The 10,013-nt window shown below is 37.1% G+C and overlaps 1 long non-coding RNA gene across 1 annotated transcript; it reads left to right on the top strand.

Moving 5' to 3' along the window:
- The first annotated feature begins 1,419 nt into the window (after positions 1-1,419).
- LOC126060782 (uncharacterized) lies at positions 1,420-9,161 on the top strand. The gene is made up of 3 exons (XR_007513645.1): positions 1,420-1,464; positions 8,696-8,726; positions 8,815-9,161. It is a non-coding gene; the product is annotated as an uncharacterized LOC126060782 (long non-coding RNA).
- Positions 9,162-10,013: the final 852 nt, after the last annotated feature.

Raw genomic sequence — 10,013 nt, 5'->3', positions numbered from 1 at the left:
TCTCTCTCTCTCCTTTCCTAAGTCTGTTTTTAAGTCAAATTTGTAGGTACGTCGAACAGATACATGTGATTCTTATTTAGCTTCGGTCAGCCAAATGTTTGTCTTTATATATATGTATATATATATATATATATATATAGTATATATTTTACCTTTCTCTGCAAATAAAACACAAAAAACAGTTCTAGATTGCTCAATGTTTTTATGAGTGTCACAAAGTAGTACGTGCGTTCGTTATTACGAACCATTGTATTTAACTCACTATGGCAGTCAGTTCTTAAGTACAAGTTCTCCGTAAGTCACATGTTGATAACCTGGGAACAGTCTGTATGTATATATGTATATATATATATAGAATGGTAGGTACTATGGTTACAAAGAATTCATATTCTACTAGAGAAAAGAGACAAGGAGACATATGAGTATAAGATGTGATATATAAGCTAGAATACAGAGTAATAATAAGAACATCATAGAGAAGATCCTAGCATGGACTGGGGGAAGGATATGATAGAATGATTACTGTTATCCAGCTGAACTTGGAGATATGAATGTCAAACCAGGGAACCTCAGTTGTAAATGCTCATAAGAATGCCCTATGGAGCTTTAAAAAGCACCAATGTCCATGCCTCACCCTTGAGCAGATAAATTAGCTGTTCTGGCATGCAACCCTGATACTGGTTTTTTTTTTTTAATTCTATTGATTTTATTCTATCCCAGATTGAAAATAATCAGTTGGTCAAAGAACTCTGTGTGTGTAAAGCATAGCAGTGTGAAAGGTGGGTGAGTGAATAACTTCATACAGTACACTTACGGGTGGACTCTGCAAAGACGACTTGGAGAGAAGGATAACAAGAAATGAGGCTATAGAAGCAATCAAGGACCAAGAGATCAACCGGAGTTTATACTTCATAATGATATACATGGGAGCCATTGGGAATTTTTAAGCAGGAAAAGGGAGATCTGACTGGGTAAGCATTTGGGAAAGATCACTCCAATAAGTATGGAGGAAATAATAAATTAGTAGGCTAGACTGAGAACAGACAGCGGTTCCAGGCAGCCACACTCGGGAGAGGTGTCTGTCATCAGGTGTCCAGACAGAGAGCCCGTGAGCTATGCTTGGCCTTTGTTTGCAAGAAGCTGCTTCACCTATTCTACTCTAAACTTAAACTCCAATTTCTTTATGATGAAAGGAATTGTGCCCACACCATACATCTAAAATTAAGCACAAAAAAATCTTGGAATTTTAAAATTAAAAGCCTCCTATTTTACATAGTTTTCACAGCGCAAGAAGCCTGCCTTTTGAGAATAGGTCACCCAATGTGCTAACTGCGTGGAACGAGGGACGACATCATCACCCTTGCACACTGAAGGATACCTGACTGTGCACTTCCAGCTCAAACACACTGTATTTAGACTGGATTGCAAGCTGCCTCTTGCTCTCTGCAGCTTTCCTCCAAAGAGGTATCTGTTTACAAATGCATGGTCAGCCTTGCTATTTGGGGGGAAAATCCAAAGCCACTATTCTTTTAGTTTCCTCTGGTCCTGAATAAGAATAATGCTCAAATTTCTTAGGGTAAAAAAGTAAAACATAAAATCTTGCTCACAAGGGAAAAAGAAATAAGTGTGCGTTCACACATGTCACTGTGCCTTAAGGCTAAGAAGATAAAATCCACCTCTTATTGTTCTCGAATATGGTTGGCAAATGTCCTCCTCATGTTGCTGCTGTAAGGTTCAGGGGCGCCACTGGGCCCAGAGCTCCACGGGGTTTTAGATGGAGAGAACCCAGGCGGGCCCACCAGCTGTGTTAAATTGAATAGGCGACCCTGAGTAGTGACTTTTCTTCCACCCCTGTAGGAGACAAATAAGCACATAGCTGATTTGGGCTGGTGAGTGCCCTCGTTTCTTTGTGTCCCAGGTGGCCAGTTGTTTCAAGTACCTCTCATTCTAGCTCTACATATCAGTTCAGCTTAGGTTACTCAATTGCTTGCAGGTAGCTGAGTGTGTTGGATGTTTAAGTTGGGACTAATCTCTGGTTCCCATATGGGGACAAGAGTATTATCACACTTCAGCCCACCAAAAAAAAAAAAAGGCATAAGTGGGGGAACTAAAAGCTTTGCAGGTGTCCTTCTCCGTAATGGACCCAAATACTGCAGCTTCTGTATACTTGGATTTATAAAGTGTTTTTCTCTGCCTGCGTGTTTAGAACAAGACTAGTGTAAAGCACTGCTGCTTAATTACTAGCAGGGCCAAAGGTTTCATTTTAATTCAAGATGATTTAAATAAAAACATTATTTGTAAATGAAGTGCTGTTTTCTGTCCAAACATGTAAGAACGCTGCTTCTAGCTGAGAGCCAACGCTGTTACAGAAAAATATATGTTGTTGGATTTGTGTTGGATTTTTTTTTTTTTTAGAACTGGGATGTCTATTAAACCACTCATTATTTTAATCACATCCAATTTTAAGATAATAAAATAGTGGGATAGCCTTATGTACTAGTATTCCATTTGTAACAATGCTGATTGCCTGATATGCTGGCAAGATGGCAATATTATGGTTTTTCCATCCAGTTGATAAAATTAAGTGATTGTCGTCATAATTATTATCATAATATAAACATACATTAACACCACCTTATATTTGCATAACACTTATTACTTTTTGAAGTATATGAACATTTATCAATCATCAAATATGTATTGCATTCAGAGTGCTGTATAAAAGTGTGTCCGGAGTATAACCAATAAAGGAAAAACTTCAATCAACCACCTGAAATAATTAGAGGGTCTTTTTAAATGAAAGAAGCCCTGGTGGTGTAGTGGTTAAGAGTTTGGCTGCTAAACAGAAGGTAAGCAGTTCGAATCCAATAGCCTTTCCTTGGAAACCGTATGGGGCAATTCTACTCTGTTCTATAGGATTGCGATAAGTCAGAATTGATTTGATGGCAATGGGTTTGGTTTGGGGTTTTAGTAAAGGAAACAGATACATACTCAACCACTAATCTAAAGACTGGCAGTTGAAATCCGCCCCGCAGTTCTGTGGGAAACAGAGCTGGTGACATGCTTCCTTTAAGGTTACAGACAAGAAAACCCTAGGGGGCAGTTCTACTCTGTCACGTGGGGACACTGTGAGTCAGGATCAACTCCACAGCACCCAACAACATCATACCAAAAACCAAACTTGTTGCTGTCAATTGATTCTGACTCATGGTGACCCCACGCGTTACAGAGTACAAACGTCCATAGGGTTTTCTTGGCTGTAATCTTTATAGAAGCAGACCACCCAGTCTTTCTCCCCCAGAGCTCCCTGGGAGGGTTCAAACCACCAACCTTCAGGTTAGTAGTCTAGCACAACCAGTTTGTGGCACCCAGAGACTCTCTCTATTCACCCATCTGTGTAATTATTTACAGTCTAATTGCAAAAACATATGGATGCGGCTTACTATATAATATAAATCACAAGTTTTCTGGGTCTATTTTCTGGTTCAGAACATGAAAAAGCCTAATAAAATAATTTTTAAAACTCCTGTTTTTCAAACGCAGCACTCTTTGACATGTAAACTTTATTTCTAAGACAGAAAACTTTCATGCTAGAGTTAAGGATTGGCTTCGAATTTAATAGACGTGTTGGAGCTAGTAAGGCAGAGAGCAAGGATGCAAAAGGAAAAGGATACATGGTCACAGTCACGTTACAGGAGAAAACAAAACTCAGCAACGTGAAGGAACTATCCAGAATCACTCATGGAATTTACTAAAGACTTGGTCCCCATTTCACGACTTTCTTTCCCCCTTTGTCTCTCATTTGAGCAACTCTGAGTATCGTGCTAGGTCAGACTCAGCAATTTAACTGATACAGCACTTTTCCTCTGTCGGTTGTCCCAAAATTGGCCTAATGTAACTAAGCAAGTTTAAAAACATGGGTGCCTGTGGTATTAAAAAAAATAAATCAAGAAAATTTACAGAGACATAAATTAGGCAAAGAATCTGTGTATGTTTCAATCTGTAGAAAAAGAGTTTAACTGACCCCAGATATAATTCCAGGTTTGTTAACAGATGGGTTAGAATCAAATTAATTATCCTATGCTCCAGATATTTGGTCATTAGTCTTTTAATGAGTTTAGGCCCTGAGTTTGATAATGGAGACGCAATAGTAAAAAGAGTAGACTTATCCTTTCTTTTAGGACTTTGAATTTTTGTTGAGGAAACAAATAAAATGAAAATGAACAGAAAAAAATATTAGTAATGTCAGAATAATTCAAGGTTTGGGGAGGAAATAAGCAAGGGGAAACAATGGATAACAACAAATGTTACTGGCTTTAGTTAGTTTGGTCAAGAAAGGCGACCTCTGAGGAAGGACCATGCAAGCTGAGACCAAAGGGAAGGGAGGTGCTAGCTTTAACGGAAGAACCCTTGAGGAAGCAGAGCTGGTATATGCAAATGTCCTGAGGCTACAGAGTGTTTACTGCTGTTGAGAAGCTAAAGTTAGACCAGCCTGAATAGTGTACCCTGGCCTTTGTTTGCATGGACATCTATTGCAGCATTTATCAAAATGTTATATAATTGATTGTTTATGTCTCTGTTTCATTCAAACTAGATTATGAGCACCGTGAGGGCAACTAAGCACAATATTGAGTTATATCAATAAATGTTAGTTATAAGAGTGAATTATCAGAGCTTAAAAAGATCTCAGGCACATACTTTGATAAATAAAACTGAGAGGCTTAAGAATTTTCTGAAAATACTGGTTTATGTATTTTTATAATCTCATTTGTAGGAAAATAATGCTCCTAATTTAATATTTTAAATGAATGTTATTAAGGATTTAGAAAGTACAACCAATACATGTAAACACAGAAACATGTGAGAAGCATGGAGAAAAACTATAAAATAATTACTTGCAAACCCTAATTAATAGGCAATGACTGTGATCATTTTACATGTAACTTTACAGGTTCTATGTGCATGTTTCTTTATGTCTATATGTATATATCTATCCCGCTATCTAGCTCTCTATTCGTCTGTCTGTCTGTCTATCTATCTATCTATCTGTCTAGGTGTAGATATACGTCTGCATGTATAGATCCACCTTACACACGTAAGACTCAAAAATAGCCACTTCCTAGAAACACATTTAGTGTTTCTTAATAATTTCTAGAACTAGAACTGCATAGTCAAAGGAAAGTTGCAGGAAGAAGAAAGAATAAGTTCTGCAGTACTTAGGATCTTGTAAATCTTTTATCCTTTGCTAAACCACTGAAAAAATAAAGCTGTAATTCAAAAAGAAGGACACGCGATTTGAATGTTGTTTCTCTCCTACCTCAAAGATCTATTCCCTTCTACCACAAAACGGTCACAGCAATAGTCATCCTAATAAAAGTAGCCATAAGGATTTCTCACATGCATTTGTTACTTACACACAAGGCACTCTGCTGTACTCATCAGTTGCATTATCCCATTTCATCCTCCTAACAACAATTTGAGGTCGCTGCCCTGGTGACACGTGGTTAAAGCGCTTGGCTGCTAACCGAAAGGTCAGCGTTTCAAATATACCAGCAGCCCTGTGGGAGAAAGGTGTCGCAATCTGCTTCCCTAAAAGTTTGCAACCTTAGAAACCCTATGGGGCAGTTCTACTCTGTCTTATAGGGCCACTATGAGTTGGAATCGACTTGACAGCAATGAGTTTAGTTTTTTTTTTGTTTTTTAATATTATTATTTATGGCATTTATACTTAAAGAGATTAAATAATTTGACCAAGGTCACACATCTAGTAAATGGTGGAGCTGGCATATAAACACAGATAACCGACACCAAAGCCCATATTCCTAACAATTTCAGTGTAGTATTTAGTGATTTCATTTTATGAAAATTAAAAATTAATATTTTGTAATAAAGTGATTAAGTTCCCTTTATGATACATGGAGCGATATATGCATTTGAATCCTACTTGCAGTTATATGTCATAGAATCAAATATTGACCTCTATGAATCAAATCCCAATTTAACAATTCAAGTCAAAATACAGAAACTTACTTTTTAACCATATTATCAGAAATGTGGCAATACTTGTATTTGAAACTATTTTTGAAGCCATTATTAAACAGAAAACTCAGTACAAATCCTTACACTTCAAAAAGAGCCACCGGTTGGGTTGGTTGAAGGCGTTATTGTTATTGTTGTTTTGTTGTTTCCCTATGGCATCATTGATTTCAACTACTAATAGCCTAAAAAGACCCAGCTTTGGCTCCATGGTTCTTTGGCTTTGCCTATATCTGCAATGCCCTGGGAATGTATTTTGCAAAGTGCATATCATTGTGCCCATTGACACATTATAATTTCAGAGATTTTATAATTGTAAATTCTGATTGGCTGTGAATGGGCCTTTATCTCTCATATTATATCTCTACCTCTCTTCGGCTAGTCTCCATGTTAAGTAATTAGGAAAAAGTTCCAAGCTAACTACTTTAATTCTCCATAAATTTGAAATTTTTATCTAAAAGAGATCTTAAAAGATGCTTTAAACATATGTATATATATATATATATATATATATATATACACATATAACCCAGTGACGTCGAGTCGATTCTGACTCATAGAGACCCTATAGGACAGAGTGGAACTGCCCCACAGAGTTTCCAAGGAGCGCCTGGCAGATTTGAACTGCTGACCCTTTGGCTAGCATGTATAAATACAAATATATATAATATAAATATATATACACACACACATATTTGTTGTTGTTGTTAGTTGCTATTGGGTAGATTTCGACTCATAGCAGGGGAGGATTGTCCCACAGGCAAGGTAAGCACAGTGCTTACCTTGCTTACCAGGTCATCTGTAGTCAACAAGTTCACATTTTTTTCACCACCTCAAAGATTCTGCTTCGAGGTATGGCTGACAGACCTATATATCCGCCCCAAGTCCACAGCACCTCCCTACAGAATCAAAGCTTCTTTCCAAATTTACGTCTCTGACAAGGGTGGATGATTCAGTAACCAATACACATGGGCTTACTTACTAATCTGTAGTTGTTCACTATAGATAATCTGGTAAGCAAGGTAACCACTGTGCTTATCTTGTGTGTTGGATAATCTGCCCCTGGCTCATAGCAACCCCCTGTGTGCAGAATAGAACTTCTCCTTTGGGTTTTCAAGGCTGTGACTTTCCAGAAGCAGATTGCCAGGACTGTCTTCTAAGTTATTTCTGGGTGGATTTGAACCACCAAGTTTTGGTTAATAGTAGTTCAGCACTTTTGAGCCACCCAGGGACTTCTATATACATATGAAATATATCAGGTATAAATCATGGCTTAAAAATTATTTTCACACAATTTAACTTAATTTCTGAATCTGAACTCCCTTTCAATTCTATTTGAGCTCACTGTTTCTTATGGTTTCCCCGCCAGCAGCAGTGAAGTTAAGCCATGGTCTGGGGCTCACACAGTGCCAGGGCTTTATTCTTCTCATTTTATAGTGCAGTTGGGTAGGAGATGGTCCTCTGGTCTTCATGAATCTGTCTACACAGGTTACCATTACTCGTCCGGGACCACATTCTTTTCATTTTCTTTTCTTCCTCAGAATATCCTTCAGGGCTCAACACCCTTGCCTCTCCAGAAAAATAATAATAATAATAACTCTGGGAAGGAAATGTCTTACAGATAACTGCTGGCCTTTTTTTTTTTTTTTTTTTTTTTTAATGCTATGTCTTCTTGAATGAGTAAATGGCAAAAATATACTGGAAACCCTCCACAAAATACTAACTTTTAATAATCATCCCTTCCTTCTATCATTAATTGAGGACACACTTTGTGAATACGTATGATAACTCCTTCAATGTTTGATAAACAAAAATACATGACCCATAACCCCAGATTTTAAAATTTCATAATCTACCAGATAACAGTAAGTCATTTCAGCTTTCCCAGACAGTCAAGCAATGGCTCATGGAATTTAAGTCTTCACACATTGTACCAGCTGAGCGCCAAAACCACCCAGGAGGAGATACTGTTTGGCTTTTAAACATAGTAAAACCAAGGTTCTGAGAGCCTTTTTAAAAAACCTTTTTCTCAAAGTTGTTCACATATTCATCTGGCAACCTAAAGCTGGCACAAGTTTTGCAGCCCAAAGCTGAGTGCTGTCTCTCGCTCCAGAACCCCACTGGCAAGCTCATATGACACATGAGATAGAGCCTGGTCAGCACTGACCTGCAGTGAAGACTAAACCAAATGTAATTTCTAGGACAACATGCATAATATGTTTAATTGGCCGGGTACTGCAGGAGAGACGAGGAAGCAAGAATCTGGTTGCCGCAGTGCCACTAGCTAGGTTTTCATGGAAGAGTTACCCTTAAGCCTCAACCTCCTCATTTGCAAGTTTATAACAAGAGTTCCTTGCTTCCTCTTGGGGAATATTTAAAAACCCTAACTAAGAGCTAGTAAAGAATTATGTAAATTGTAATATACTTTTATTCATGTTTACATTTCAGTATTGAATATATTACTGTTTTTATTCAAGGACTATTATTGATGATATCAATTTGCTATGCATTATTTACAAGTGACAATGCAAAATGAGTACACAAAAAATGCAAGATTCACAAAATTCAAATATGTTTATAAAAATTCAAATCGGTTTTTAGTTACTCATGAACATCATGTTACTGATATTAAGACAAATTTTTACTTTTTTGGTCATAGATGCGGAAATACAATCCTATTTAGTGATTTGGTAAGCTGCTCCTTACATAACCATTCTTGGTTGCAGTATTTTGTTTTAAGTAAATGCTTCTATAAGTTACATTTTTTTTTTTTTCCAGCCCAGGTTTAAAATATTCCAAATCAGCCTCGGACCTCAAACCAGTGTACTTCATTTGTTATCTACCCGGATCCATAAATAGTAGAAAGCACGTGTGTGTCTGCGATGCTCTTTTGGATGAAAATAAAGATAATTTGTAAAATTATAGTTTTAAAAAGCGTTGTTTCATTGTGTATTTTATGTTACATAGTATTTCTCTAGTAGATTTAACGACTTGTATTGCTTTACAAAAATTGTTCTTAGTTGCCATTGAGTCAATTCTGACTCCTGGCGATCCCATACACAACAGAACGAAACATTTCCCGTCCTGCTCCATCCCTGGGATCCTTGGTATGTTTGAATTCCCTGTTGCAGCTATTTCAGAGTGTCTGCCAACCTAGGGGACTCAAAGGACTATATTGGACAATAATATTCTGTTGTGATCCATTAGATTTTCGTTGGCTGATTTTCAGAAGTAGATCTCAGGTCTTCTTTCCTAGTCTTAGTCTAGAAGCTCTGCTGAAGCCTTTCCACCATAGGTGACTCTGCTCGTATTTGAAATACTGATGACATAATTTCAGCATCACAGCAACTCACAAGCCGCCACAGTATTACACACTGACAGGTGGATAGCGATTACACAAAAGAGGTGCTCTATTTTCCTAGCACAATAAACAAATATTAGTAAGTTACACCTGTTCCTTTTCTTATAACTTTTTTTATACATTATTATGTTTTCTAGTTTTATAACTGCTGCTTTTTGCAAGTATCTCTGCAAATTTTTCTTTCACAGACAGCATCTCAAATTGTGACATAATATACAAAAAATACCAAGAAATCATGTGAAAACTGAATAGTACATGAATACATAGCCACAACTCCTGATTGTAAACTAGGGAGATAAGTGATCTCTAAGAAGGAAAAACCAGAGAGTCAATAAGCTTGTAGTAATCATATTGTAGGAATGCTAGCAATTTAGAAAAAACTGGATTTAAGCATTATTTGCAAAGTGAATAAGGTAGTTTGGTTTGGAGCAAAGGTTTTGTCCTTTGAAGGAGTACTATGTTTCTTGCTTGGTCCTTGACTATCTCAGGAAAAATTAATGAAGCATTAAAATAGCTATAAAATGGTGACTATGTTTGCTGGTGTGAATTATGAAACTAGAATGTTCCAAATTACATAATCTAAAATAATGACACATTACAAAAAGTGCTCTTTCTT

Source organism: Elephas maximus, chromosome 17 (genome assembly GCF_024166365.1).
Source record: "Elephas maximus indicus isolate mEleMax1 chromosome 17, mEleMax1 primary haplotype, whole genome shotgun sequence".
Classification (NCBI taxonomy): Eukaryota; Metazoa; Chordata; class Mammalia; order Proboscidea; family Elephantidae; genus Elephas; species Elephas maximus.
Note: the sequence above shows the minus strand (reverse complement) of the source record. Positions and strands in the feature narration are given on the sequence as shown.